This window comes from Haemaphysalis longicornis, unplaced genomic scaffold, assembly GCF_048455015.1.
Source record: "Haemaphysalis longicornis isolate Haplotype H1 unplaced genomic scaffold, Haemaphysalis longicornis Haplotype H1 scaffold_1, whole genome shotgun sequence".
NCBI lineage: Eukaryota > Metazoa > Arthropoda > Arachnida > Ixodida > Ixodidae > Haemaphysalis > Haemaphysalis longicornis.
In genome coordinates, this window is record NW_027526203.1 from 139,611,585 (window position 1) to 139,626,363 (window position 14,779).

General features: G+C 47.9%; 1 protein-coding gene and 1 non-coding gene across 2 annotated transcripts in view; one reads left to right on the forward strand and one right to left on the reverse strand.

Annotated features, from left to right (window-relative positions):
* The window catches only part of LOC144137020 (whirlin-like), a 267,993-nt gene that overhangs the window by 235,850 nt on the left and 17,364 nt on the right, over positions 1-14,779 (reverse strand). The window lies entirely within an intron of this gene.
* On the forward strand, positions 7,979-8,051 carry Trnaa-ggc (transfer RNA alanine (anticodon GGC)). Its single transcript has one exon. It is a non-coding gene; the product is annotated as a tRNA-Ala (tRNA).

Genomic DNA, 14,779 nt, shown 5'->3' on the forward strand with positions numbered 1-14,779 from the left:
GCACAAGGAACATCAAAATGAAGTTACTTTGGGTGCCGCGTCACATGGAGAACCGTCGGAATACAGAAGCGCTTGAATCATTTGGGACTACCCAATCCGTCGTCCGCGAAATGTGGTGGTGTCCAGGTATGGACGACATGAAAACTTGAGCTCGGGAAGTGTCCCTTATACTTAAGGACGGCGTCTCTGCGGCAGAGGTGCCACATATGATGGACATTTATGGAAGCCAGTGCCTTGTTCTGATTCCTCGTCGGCCAACTCTTTGTCTGCGTTGCAGCAGGATTGGACATGTGCGGAGACAGTGCCGTACACCTCGGCGCCGCGAGTGTAGGCGGTATGGTCACACCGCTGAGAGATACGTCATGACGTACGCTGACAAGCTCCGCCAAAGTCAGGAACCATCGACTGATGGGAACCTCTCCGCCCATGTAATGGACGTCACGGAGGTCGTTGATGCGACAGGGGAGATTAGCCAGTCGATGCTGTCGGAAAACATGACGGCTGTGCCTACGGCTCCTTCAGCAGGAGAAAACAAGGATATGTGTCCGCATCCCGTGTCACCAGATCGTGAGCAGGATGGTGACTCCCATCACTGCCAGTCTAGGGCAACGTCATGCGACCAGTAGCAGGAAGAGCAAATGGACACGCATCTACTCCCTTCAAATGACGCGGTGGTTGACGACCACACTGTAGTGCCCCTTCCGGCAAGCGATAGCGATCGCAGCGACATGTCTTCTGGGGATGTTGACGCTGACGTTATTTCATACCCATCGTGGCCGGATGCCTCGGTACTGCCTGAGGACATTTCGGGTGCCAGCAGTGGACCGACGAAGCGACCAGCTCCAGCTGACAGCGAAAACAAACCATCCAGTGCTGGCAAAAAGCAGGCGTCCACTGTTTTGGACCATGCTGACACGGCCACCAGGGTTAGTGGATGCGTGCCGCTGGCCGGCTCAAAGAAGCATGTTAAGCCTCAAACGTCCAAGGCCAGTCGCAAAGGTGGTTCCGCTGGAGGAGGAATTACGTAAGCTGCTCCAACGGGATGGCAAGTGTCACGACATTGCACGCTGCCACACTTAATGTGAGAGGACTGAGGAACAGGAGAAGACAGTATCAGCTCTTACGTCTCCTTAAACGAATGGAAGTAAGCAGACAAAGGCCGCTCCGGGCTGATGTGCATACAGGAGGCGATGCACACACACACACACAGCTTCGGTCGCTGGCTTGGCTTAGCTGCAAGCTTCGTTAGGACAGTCAGTGATGTTACGACAATACAGATCTGCGTGCGAGCGACGTGCTAACCACTCCACGTATTTAAAAACACAGGGGTAAAGAACTTGCTTCATTGAAAACAAATTACTGTCCACAGAAGAGCGCAACCGTGGTTGGTTGCCGCGCGACTTGCCGCCATGTTAGAAACGCAAGCGGCCTCACGTACGCGCGCTATTTTGCTGAAATAGCGTCCGCTATTCTTCCGTCCGCTAAACACAGAAGCGTCTTAACGTACGGCGCATGCGCAGTGCGAACAATGCAAAAAATAGCGCTCGCTAACTGTTTGCGTACGGCTGCGTACCTTATTCTAAATCTCTCTATTGCTACCATTCACAAGATATGGGTGCAGCTTGTCAGAACACGGGAGCACGCTGCTCGAGTGCGGCGCTGGTTTGCTCTGCGCCTCCCCGTTCATCGTCACTGATAAAGCGATCCGAACCGGGCAGTTTTGTGCACGGGTTCTGTATCAGTTTAAAATGTCTTTTTCACATGCCGCCGGTAGGAATTACCACCGCCGCAAAATAAGACCCGGCACCAGGGGGGCACATCTGAGACGGAGCTTTTCTGGATAAGCAGTGCGCGGTGCATCAAAGGGAACGAGCGCACGATCCTCCCCGTGCGGCTGCGAGTTCGCCGCCGATAAAAATTCACGTGCCGCCGATAGCAACTGCAGCCACGTACACCGCGAAAGGGCAAGGCCAGGCCGCAGACATTCGGCCAGGTTTTTCGTTCGCTTTTCCAGCCTTGAGCGGAGTGCGGGATCCATGGTGTCAACAACGATGAAAAAGCCAAAAGAGCTCGCACGTACCAGACGGCAGTATGAGGAGCGCAATAGCGGAAGTACGTCACCGCTAAGGAGTGCAGCATTATGGGAGGGAAGGTTCGCGTGCCGTCAACAACGGAGAAAAAGTTGAAAGGAGGAGGAAATGCGGCGCGACGATAATGAGCGGTTTTTGATTTACGATTACTCAGCTAATACTAATCGCTTTAACGAAATTCTCGCGTGAGGAGATTGCCAATACATTGCTTTATTTGGTTACATCTACATCCATGCATCGGCGGAAGGTATTTCAGGACCTCTTTGATGTGAGAGGACTCAGGAATAGGAGAAGACAATATCAGCTCTTACGTCTCCTTAAACGGATGGACGTAAGCATCGCCGCTATTCAGGAGACAAAGCTTTGCGGTGATGAGGACACAGCGGCCGCATTAGAGCCCTTTTTAGAACATTATAGTGTATGCGTCACTCATTCCGCAGGCTTGTCTGGCGGATGTTTTCTTTTCATCAGCAAGCAAGTGAGGTTTTCTTGTCTCTCCTGCACTGTAAATACTTCAGGGCGTTTCATTTGCTGTGACCTTGTCCTTAAGGGTATTGAATGGCGTATCATTTGCCTCTATGCACCAGTTAATTGTCGAGAACGTGACACCTTTTTCTTGTCGCTGGGGCAGTTCCTTCGAACACAACGAAAGGTTATCTTTATGGGCGATTTTCACTGTGTCTGCAGTGAGCATGATCGTTCTAGTCCAGCTGCGCGCTATGATAGCAGTGCAGCCACACTGGCCGATTTAGTGCACGAGCATGGTCTTGTTGATGTCGATCAGATGAGAGGAAGTACAGGGCACTTTACTCGTTTTCAGTGCAGTTCAAATGCCCGCCTTGACAGAATATATATATATATATATATATATATATATATATATATATATATATATATAGTATAAGTAAAGAGTCGGATACACAGCAAGAACAATAACAAACAATGTTTACTTACGTAGCGGCAATGGGACTTGCCTTCATCAGAGTAAAGTTACATGATTATGGTGTCGCAAACATTGAACACATTTCTTATATAGGTTTGCATAAAACTGTAAGAAGGAATGGAAAATTTTTCGCAAATGGAGAGTGTGCATACAGTCAGGCTACGCCTACGTTACAACATCAACCAACAAACAAAAAAAAAAAAAAGGGGGGGGGGAGCAAGAGAGAGAAAAAGGGGTCGTGTTAACAATGCAGCGTTCAAGGTTGCACCATGACGGGTCAACGTATGCCGCGCGGGTTGCAAGTTCAGACAATGGGGGAAAATGGTCAACCGCGGTTTGTAAAGAAAGGGAAGAGTATACAGCAAGGTATTCAGTGGCTGGGGAGACTGGTTCTAGGGAAAGCGAAGATGGGTGTGCCCCCCGCGGATGAAGAGAATAGATAGGGTGCACAAAAGAGCATTTCACAGAAGCTAGCAATCGAACAGGAAATAGGTAGGGTCACAAAAGGTTAAACATGAATAGATCACAAAGAGTTAAACATTCTTAAGTGGTGGTGGGAACGAGGCCTCCTTCTCCCGGACAAATGGCATTGTTGAGCCGCATTAAGCTAACAAAGCTGCTGTATTAGGAGAGTTTCTGCGAATTCTGATGGCAAACTCGAGGGTAGGAATAATGAACATAGTTATAAAAATTATGAAGCCGCTAAGTTTATTCGAGGGATAAGCACGTTAATTTTCCGTAACTTTCATTAATTCCAAGTGTGGCTGACCCAAACTTATAAATGAGATAAGATTCCCGAACCTCGCGGTCGTGGTGCGTTTTGAAGGCGGATTCTAAAATCGTTGCTTTAAGATGATCAAATGCATGCCCGGGACTGTTCACATGTCTTGACAGGGGCAAATAAGGGCAGCTTTTTGCATGAGAGCGGTGATTATTGAACCGTATTCGGAAGGGCGTTTCAGTTTGGCCGATATATTGTTGCCTACAAACAGTGCACTCTAGAAGATATACGACATTAGCGGAGTCACAGTTAAAGTTACCTTTTATATTTACGTAGTAGTCTGAAGCCGTGCTGGTGGCGCGCTGTGTAGTGGTCATGTGTGGGCATACTTTACATCGGGGTTTATTGCAGGGCATGCAGCCAGTAGTTGCCGGTCGGTTGATACGAGAGTTAGTAAGAAAGTCCCCTAAATTCTTATTACGTCGGTAGACAACGCGTGGTGGTTCGGGGAATATGCTTTTTAAGCGGTCACTTTGCATTAGGATATTGTGATGTTTTTTTAGCACGGTTGACACTCTTGGAGCGGAGGATGAGTGGGTTAAAACTAAGTTAGTTTGCGGGTTCCCGTTCGGGGCTTTTTTCTTACAGATTTCGTTACGGTCTAATTGGTTGGCTCGCACAATAGCGTCGTCGATAACTTTTTCCGGGTATTTTTTATTCAGGAGGGAGGCCTTGAGTTCTCGACAGTTTGAGTCAAAGTCGGCTTGGTTTGAGCAAATTCTCCTAAATCGGTGGGCTTGGCTGTAAGGTATTGCTGTCTTGCAGTGTCTGACATGGCTACTTCGGAAGTGCAAATACTGCCGCGTGTCTGTCGGTTTTCTATACAGTTTAGTTTGAAGCCGACCTTGGAAGGTAGTAACGGTGACGTCCAGAAAGTTTACACTGTGTTCCGAATAGGAATGAGCAAGGGAAATACTAGGATGGGCTAGATTAAATGCCTCAATGAAGGTGAGGAGTTCCGCCTCACCGTGTTGCCAGATCATGAATATGTCATCAATATACCTTTTATAGTACATTGGCTTTAAATTTTGGGTGTCAAGAAAGTTTGATTCGAGGTGAGCCATAAAGATATTAGCGTAGTTAGGTCCGATTCGAGTTCCCATTGACGTTCCGCTGACTTGCACGTAATGAACTCCGCCGAACTCAAAATTGTTAAGTTCAAGAATAAGCCTAAGGAATGTTTGGAGAGCAGAAGAATCGATAGGTTTGTCGCACGATGACTGCTCATACGCAAGGGATACAGCGGCGATGCCATCTTCATGGGGGATGTTAGTATACAGTGACGCAACATCAAGGGTGACTAGAAGGCAGTTATCAGGAATTTCAATTTTTGAGATGTCTGAGAGAAAGTCATTGGTATCCTTAATGAAGGAGGGAAAGCTGGGCGGAATGTCGCAAATGAGATTATCCACATAGCGCGAGAGGTTTTCGGTAACAGTGCCAATGCCAGAAACAATGGGGCGCCCTGGGTTGTTCACCTTGTGAATCTTTGGGAGAAGATAGAATTTACCGGCTACTGGGCTTAAGGGGATCAGGGAACGAGCCGTGGTTTCATTTATTGTTTTATTTTTAACAAGCTCAGCAAGTTTATCTTTGACAATTTGCTTATAATCTTGAGTGGGATCATTGGGTAGTGCTTTATAGAACGTCGATACTGATAGTTGCTTATTGGCCTCGTTAACATAGTCGGTTTTGTCAAGGATTACGATTGCGCCTCCCTTGTCGGCAGGTTTAATAATTATGTCGGGACAGCTTGCGAGTTCCTCTAGGGCTTTCTTTTCGTTGGTAGTCATGTTGTGGCGGAAAGAATTTTGTGTTTGGTATGCTTTTCGCACATCGCGTTGGACAGCTTTGATGTACATGTCGAGGCAACTATCACGCTGTGTGGGAGGGGTCCAGTGCTTATAGCTAGGTAGGGTTCTGCGGGCTTCTTCCGTCGCGGGGTGATCGTAGAAGTATTCTCGTAGCCTCATGTTTCTGGCGAAGTTATCTAAGTCCTTAAAAAGTTGAAATTCATCAAAACCACCAGTAGCCGGGCAAAAGTTTAGGCCCTTTGACAAGACGTTCATCTGAGCTGGGGAGAGGGTTATGCTTGAAAGGTTCATTACATTCCCGGTAAGGTTTTCTTTTGTGACGGCAGGCGAGGGAAAAATATTAGTACAGTGGTTTAACTGAACTGTTTGGGGTGCAGTAGTCGAAGCATTTATTACAGTCGTAGTGACATTATCGGCCGTATTGTCAGAGTTGGGGCAGTTACTAGTGCCGGAGCTTGTTAGGTTCTTACGCATGTGGCCAGTGTTAGAAATCTTATCTCGGTTAAACTTTCGGGCTTTTGTTCGGGATATGGCGGAGGCCGTCTTAGACTCGTAGTTGCTTAAAAGGTTCAACTCTCTTTTGCTTAGTCCCTGACTAAGTAGTTCCTCTTTTTTTCGGAGAGAATGGGCCGTAGTTTCGTAGTGATTGAGGATTATTTCAGTTAATTGTAAAGATGCTTTATCGAGTACCTGTTTCCACTTATTCATGTTGGACGGGGAGAGTTCGGTAGTAGCAGGTTTTATTCTAATCCTAAGACCCCTGGGAGCGACCGCGGCAGTCAAGTACTGTGCAAGAGCGGAAACGTGCAATTCGGAACGTACGCGCTTTTCGGTGATTTTTCTTAGCTTTAAAAACTGTCTTGAAACGGGGAAGGAGGCCGCGTTACCTGTTTTTTCGTGTTGTAGTCAGTTGCTGCTATGCCGATTCTTTCGAAGGTTGTAAGGGCATGTGGCAGGGAGGGCTGGATTTTGGACCCCGGAAGGTCCGGCGGACGCGCTGCTGTTGGTTTTCGTGGGCTCGGCGGTCGCTGAAGATGCGGAGGTTGGGCGTGGCATGCTGTTGGTGCGGCGCCGGTCAGGGAGCTTCTTAGTGTCGCCGCGAGCGTTTCCTCGGGGCGTTGTGGCCGCTGCAGGTTTGCCAGTAGGGGTTGGCATGTCGCTGGCGCGACGCTCGTCCGTGGACTTCGGGGTTGGGGCGCTGGCGCTCGCCCGGGGCGCCGTGGTTGTGGTCCGACTCTTTACTTATACTATTTCTGCGCGCTTTGTGAGTTTATCTTTCTCTAGATTTATATATATATATATATATATATATATATATATATAGTAAGGAAATGAGGGGCTCGTTGAGGAAAATACAGAAAGATATATATATATATATATATATATATATATATATATATATATAACACAGAAATAAAAGTTGGCAGTCAAGAAAACCTCGGAAAGCCGAGGGGAGGATGTGGTAGGTCATTGAATCAGAAAAAGAATTTGGAACGAAAGAAAGAAATTGAAGAAAAAATGCCCGCCAGGTGGGATCCGACCTCGGATCCCACCTGGCGGGCATTTTTTCTTCACTTTCTTTCTTTCTTTCTTTCCAATTTCTTTATCTGTTTCAATGACCTACCACATCCTCCCCTCGGCTTTCCGATTCCGAGGTTTTCTTGACTGCCAACTCTTATTTCTGGGGTATTTTCAGCGAGCCCCTCATTTCCTATTCTGATTCGCTATATATATATATATATATATATATATATATATATATATATATACAGCGAATCAGAAAATGGAAATGAGGGGCTCAGTGAATTAGGACAGAATAAGGGTTGGCAGTCAAGAAAACCTCAGAAAGCAAAGGAGGGAATGCGTTGGGTTATAGAAAGATATGAAGAATTTTTTGAGACAGAAAGAAATTGGTGAAAAAATGCCCGCCGGGTGGGATCCGAACCCACGACCTCCAAAATACCGGTCTGGTGCGATAACCACTGCGTTACCGGCGGGGCTGTTTCCCCGCCACTTTCTCGGGTGTTTATGTTAGGTTTTTTTTGTTTCCTGCACTTGGGGGTGGTAGCCAGCGCCACTCGGACTACTCGGGGTGAAGGGGACCTTCTTTTTAACCCCCGGGCCGTGACTCGAGTGTCTACGGCATGTCAAAAGTGCTCGACCAGCGTTGAACCCTCTTAAGCTATCTTTGGCACCAAGACTGCCAGAACAGAGGCCCTCGCTATGCATGTAGCGAATCAGAAATTGGAAATGAGTCCGAGTGGCGCTGGCTACCACCCCCAAGTGCAGAAAACAACAACAACAAAAATACCTTAACATAAACACCCGAGAAAGTGGTGGGGAAACAGCCCTGCCGGTAGCGTAGTGGTTATCGCACGAGACCGGCATTCTGGAGGTCGTGGGTTCGGATCCCACCCGGCGGGCATTTTTTCACCAATTTCTTTCTGACTAAAAAAATTCTTCATATCTTTCTATAACCCAACGCATTGCCCCCTTTGCTTTCTGAGGTTTTCTTGACTGCCAACCCTTATTCGGTATATATATATATATATATATATATATATATATATATATATATATATAATGTAATGTACGTCCAATATTTTTTTACTGACCGCTGTATGGGCTCAATCTACTTCGGTAGGTCAAGACCACGTAACAAGCCGACTGAATGGGATCTGAGGAAACTTAATACCTCTCTATTGGCTGACGAAAGTTTTTGCAAAAGGGCATCTGATTGCTTACACCATATTCTAGCACCTCCCGAACTATCTCTGTTTCAGAAATGGGATCTTTGTAAACAGGAAATTAGGTAGAGGAGTGAGCTCGGCTTTCGTTTTTAAAACGCTTTCATGTACGTGAACTTTCCCGTTCATTGGTGGCACTTCACGAACTGGGAGCAGTCAATGCGGGATCAACATTGGAAGAAATTAGGATTGTTAAAGGACAATTGAAAAAATATGTAACTCAAAAGTATCTCGGCCCACGGGACAACACTGCTTCAGAAGGAAATATGAGGTATGTAATGCATAACCAGTTTACACGTTCATTTAGTTTTACCATTTCAAGCAGCTTAGGTGACTATTTCTTGTATAGCGCTCGTGCAGTAAGCGTCCCCCAAATTTCCCAATATCTCATGCTTAGCAATAGACCTTTCCGGAAAGTTGCGCGCGCCCCCAAACGGCGGCCGCAAAGCAGCCTGGGAACTGTGAGCGCCGCAGCAGCCGCCGCCGCTGCCGCACGGGCCGCTCTTCATGTAGTTCTGCCGTGCCAAACCGTGCCGTGTGCGACAGCGCCTGTGGAAGCAGCATTTTTTGACGGTGCAGCTTCGGCGTTTAACATTGTGTGATGCATGCAGAAGTTAGAACATCTGCTATCCTGGACAGCTGTTTTATTAACTGGCTTCTTTTTCAAACTTCAGCATTCTTACCACAGCCCGCATTTCTTCAACAAACTGCTGCATTTTGGGGAGTTGCAGTGTGTATCCCATGGATTCATGCTACACTATGTATTTGTTTCAAGTACTGTTGCCTAAGAGGTGGCAAGTCTTATCGTGCTATCCTGAGCTCTTTTTCTGTTTTCGGCTGTGTGTAAATATGAAAATAGACATGTTTATTTCAGTCGAAAAAAAGACGAGGCAGCTGGTATGGTATCATTGCAATAAAAGACACGTACACTTTTATTCCATTAGCAAAACTAACCAATACCGACTAAAAGGTAAAACTTTTCAGAGGGCGCTATACAAAACACGCATAGTTGACATTTTGCTTACTTATCGATTGAGAAGTGGTTCATATAGGAAGTTGTTCAGGTAGCAACAAATTTTCCATATCTGGTTTGGCTTCTCAGCCATCGCATTTGGTAAATCATACCACATGTAGTATTCCCAAGTTCTTCACTTGTCGAATAACTCGCTCAACGTGTCTCCTCAGGTTGGCGATCTGCCGTGTGCGTGTTTGCTCCGCTACCGTCAGTTGACGCCGACCATTTTGCATGGGGATATTTAACGCAGGTTCCCACAGCTCATCTTCGATCAAGAATCCTGGGTCAGCTATGGCGAGCTGCCTCCTTTGTTTTCACACAGGAAGCACACCACACCTTAAAACTGGGAAATAATTCCACAATGAGCGACCGAAAAGAAATAGTCGAAATGCTGAACTCACAACAGCAGAAACCCCGTTCCTCCAATGCCGCAGGAAATGGGCTGCAGGCAGTCGCTGTCATTGGAGAAACCTCATCGTTGTCTGCTGGAGCGAAAGCATTGCTTTATGGCCTTGTTACGCCCTTTGTGCTAAAATATATTACAAAACGGGCGTTGATTACTCTGAGCTGACAGGAGTATCTCGTCAGTGCTGCATATCACTAGTTCGTCTTGGATGCCTGGAAGCGGTACGGGCGCTTAGTAGGGCGGCGTTTCGTTCACTTCGCGGCAGCTAGGAAACAAAAAAACATAAAAAGCATAATTTACGTTATAATGCTGGGCTTAGCTGTCTTTACCGGAGGACACCTCCCGGTGAAGACCCGGTGTGGAAATATGGTCGCGTACGGTCCATGTAACAGTTGTGTCTGCTCGCGTTGAAATGGGCTCCACATATCCTGTGATGCTCGGACGGCTCCCACCAAGCGAATCGGCCATCACGACCCTGGCGATTTATCCGGCGAACACATTAATCCTATTTAATTTTCTTGTCCTTCGGAAACTTGTGCAATGAAACATGCCGGTCTCGTAGCGTATTGTTGTCCCAACCGAGCACACAGCACGTTTGTCCGCCTCCTGCAGCTTCCTTGGCGCCATATCGTCAGTATAGCGTAAACTACAATCGCCCAGGAACGTCGTAAACGAGTGTAGCTTTATACACGCGGAAATGCATCACGAATAACGTGTGCACACGATATGGGCTTCTTCGTTTTGCCACTCGGCTCCCCCCCCCCCCCCCCCCCCCCCTCCCCGGGCTGCCGGAAGCAAGAGCTGGTTATTTGTATTTTTCTCGGGGAGCCCAAGTGTCACATTTGTTTTGTATTTCCTCGCGTTGAGGAATTTCTCCTTTACCGCGGGCCGCCGGAAGCGCGAAGACGCTTTTCAACTGTCAGCAGCTGGTTCCATTCTGCAAGCTAGCAGACGACGTTGCTAGCAGACGACAAAAGGTTCTCATGCGGTGCAGGCAGTTTCAGAAGGATGCGGAGTTTATTTCTTATTTTGGGTTCTATTGGTTCTATGGTTTAAAGATGCTTTCTTTGATGCGGAACATAACTTTGAAAGCACAGCATTTCACTCTACTTAAACTTTGTCCTTTGACGGGCTCGCTACGCGCACGCGGCGCGCGGCGCGACCATCCCGTCGCCGCTCGCACCACGCGCGCACGCAGTTCCCATGGCGCCTTGCGCGGGCCCGCCAGGGGAAGGAGCGGCGCTGCAGTTTCTGGAAAGGTCTATTGCATTTCTTAGTCGGAAAAGCGTTCGCAGATGCGCAGTCGTGCTGCTGACCGCTGTGCTTGTTCACCCAACACAAAAAAATGCTTCCTTCTCCCTAGTTTTAAGCTGTACGGTAAAAAGTTTCAGTTGACTTTATTTCTTTAGAACCTATATTGACTTCGCTGACTCTTCTCCCGCCTTCAAGTGGCCTTAGGTTTTCTTCTAGCGTGCCAGTCAGCGAAGCGTCGCATGTGCGCTTGTGCAGCGCTTGTGTGGAGCGACCTGGACTCCTTGGAGCTTGATACAGAGTACAAACTAACAAACAAAAGAAACGCGCATTCTTACATTGACAAACGTGTCGTGGCTTAGTTTCAACTGAGCGAACGAACTGCGACGACCCGTCGGCGGCCGGCGGACCAAACGCTGGGCCGACTGACTCTGTCGGCCCTCGTTCGGATTCCACGGCCCTCATCCACTCCGATCTACCATCTCTATTGGAAAATAAAATGTACTCGGCGAGCCGTAGTGCCGTCAAGCCAAGTCATCTACTCCTGACGTTACATGAAAACGCCACAGAAAATGGGCGAGGGTGCAGAGAAGACAGCATTTTCGAATGGATTTTTCTACTAATAAATTCGCGTAAACAGGCTCATAGTGGTCGAAACATGGCCTACTAACTCCGGACTACAATGTGCGCTAGTAATCCCGCAATGTTTACAAATCAGTTCAGTGTCCCTTTAATAGTTTCGGGTAAAGGAGTGAGGTGGTCGTGGACGCAATGTGCACGGCACGTGGGCTCGCGTGCCTCATGCTCGGTGTCTCGTTCTCTTCCAGATACTTGTGTCCGGGTGTCCAGGTGACGTTGTTAACTCTCTTCATTGTGGATTGGAATATCTTACCGAAGCGTTTAGGTATTCTTCCGGCAGCCAACAGTCTAACGCCTTTTGAGAGTCTGTAATGGTGTTTGCGCTTCTACTCGATATATCCTCTAGTCAGTTTACCAACACGATGGCTCCAACTTGCGCTTCTTCTTTCCTCTGTGGTGGCGGGTCCTGCAGTCACAAAGATTGCCACAGTGTTCATATACGACAATTCTGCCTCCTACATACGTACGTCCTGGAGTCAGTGTATACTGTGTCCTCATGATAATGGAACTTTCCTCCAATGAAGTTGATCCTGCCATGTCGTCTGTCCTTCCGTAGGTGTGGAACCACGTTTTTGGTAGAGAGTGTTTATGTGGAGTCGCACGATCGGTGACATGTCTGCGATGGCGTGCAATCGATACTTTTCAGGGGGGGAGGTGGGGCGATGACCTATCCCGATTTTGCCTTGCGAACCACACCCTTGGTGCTAGGGGAGCCGTTTCTCTGATTTCTTCCAAAGCATTGTAAAGACACAATTGCAGAAGGCCTCCGCCTTCGTTTCGACCCGTCTGTGGGTGTCCGCTCTGTTACCATGGTGGCCCACAGGTTGTAAGTTTGTCTCACGGTAAAAATTGCGACGTTGGGGGCTGCCTTATATGCTGTCCTGATGGTGGTCTTCACTTGATGTTCTTCGCTTCGTGTAAGTTTGTATTAAGGTAGACTGTGAGATATTCGACTCATGATCATTGGCTGCTTGTGTATTCCTACTCTACTCTTGGCTAGGCGTGCAATATTTTCCAAGTGTGTAACGATTTTTTTTTCTTTTTTGGCGATTGTGTGATCGGCGCCGCCGCTAGACGCTAGAGTCACGCCAAACATTCGTATGTGATGTTTTCAGGGAGGCAAAGCGTACCTATTTTTAGGGTGACTTTAAATTTGGCCGCATGGGCCACCCTCCGTTTCCCAAATACAGCTAACAGCGGAAGCAGACAGAACCGCGGCAATATTGAAAAGTAGTGCGAAAATTCATGTAACTAGGAGCTATAGACGACGTTTTATTTTCTTTTGTTTCTGCCCATAATATATGCCTTCCTTCATTTTTGAAAGACCGGCGGTAATCTTTGCCCTATGTTTTAGTTAGGTAATCCAATGCAGGTGCCAGAAACGGCGCGGTGGCTTAATGGGTAAGGCGTAGTGCTGTTGAGCCCACGGACGAGGTTCGATTCCCGGCAGCGTCGGCATTTTCCTGATGGAAGCAGGAAACGCAAACGCCTGTGTCGAGATTTCAGCGCACGTTAAAGATCCCCATGTTGTCAAAGTTCATCCGAATCTCTACACTAGTGGGTAGCGCATAGTGCAGGTGTGGCTTCGGCATGTGAATTATCAAAAATTTAATTTCTCTTTATCCTCCAGTGGAGAGGCTCTTTGATGTGATGGTGTCAGTTGCGGGAACGGCTGGCGACCGTATCTGCCGAAAATACTACCATCGATAGGGCGTGTAACGAACTTAACTGCGCAGGTATGGCCCCCTCAGAAAATACGTACCCTTTATTTCCTTTCCACCGGAGTATCATTGTCCTTTTTTCCACATCTCAGTTTCCCCTGCGACTTATTTCATGTAATTCAAGCGAGATCCGAGCGCTCGGCCCTCGCATCCCGCTGTCTCAGTCGTCGCTGCCCGGCGGCCGCGATGGCGTGTTTCTGCGGACGCTTTATGAGCACGGCTGATAGCGGACGGCTAGCAGCCACGGGGAAATGTAGAAATGCGCGTAATAGCGCTATCACGGCAATATTTCAGCGCCGCGCGAAATGGTCAGGGCCCCAAAAAACGGCTGTAGCTGGCGTGATAATTGACAGGTATTAAAACCAATTGCTTTTGTTGATGGCATAGGAGGGTTCCATCGACGTGCAAAGTTTCGTGTCTATGGGTTGAACGCAAATTTGCCAATGATGCTGCTAAAGCATTTATCTGAGGTTCCTCATCATTCACGGATGACTATGCTCCCTAAGAATGGCTGTAACTCCGGAAAATACTGCTAGAACGAACACAAGTATGCTGCCTTTCCCCTTTAGGGCGTATACGCGCGTTGCGCGTTTGATTTATTTCATCTCCATACGAAATAAGTAGTCGCAGCGTTAAAGCGAGTCCTATTTTACGCTACCTCTCCCGCCTCTGTTCCCGCGGCAGCGCGGGATTAGTGGAGTTGGCTGTAACTTCACAGACAGCAGCGCACAGTAAAACAGGGACGCAGACAGGTCGGGGACTGTGCCAATCCTTGTCGCTGATCGTTGAGCGTAGTCCTTGGCGTCCTGTCTCCGTTCCAGCCTCATTGTGCGCTGCTTTCTGTGAGTACGTACCAACACGCCCAAATTTCTATGTTGGCTGTAACTTATTTCGCGAAACGAATGAAAACAGACTGCTTCGGTGAACTAAACTTACAAAGCCAGAAAGGTTCGGTGCGGTAACCGACTCAAAATCGACAATGGCAGTTTGAAAACGATCTAAATTTAGTTACGCGCATTGGCTCTGCCTGGAGGACGACTTCGGACGCTTTTCTTCAGTACTAATAACGGTCCACCGCCATGGTCCACGGTTGACTACACTCGCGGCCTCCGACGCTTCTTCGCTATTAACGGTATCGTGTGCCATCACGCTATTCCCTCCGTTACGCACTTCAAAACCTTCTACTAAGCGGTACTCTTGTGGTATTACAACAGCCTATATATGCTTCAGCAGGGGTGCCGGAACCGCTGGGGAAGGGGGTGGATAGAGCTTTTGCCCACCGCCTTCCCCTTTTTTTTTGTCGCAGCTTTTTTTCGTTTGATAAATTGCCTAACAGCCACCGCAGACAATTGGCTGAACATTAAAAAGAGTT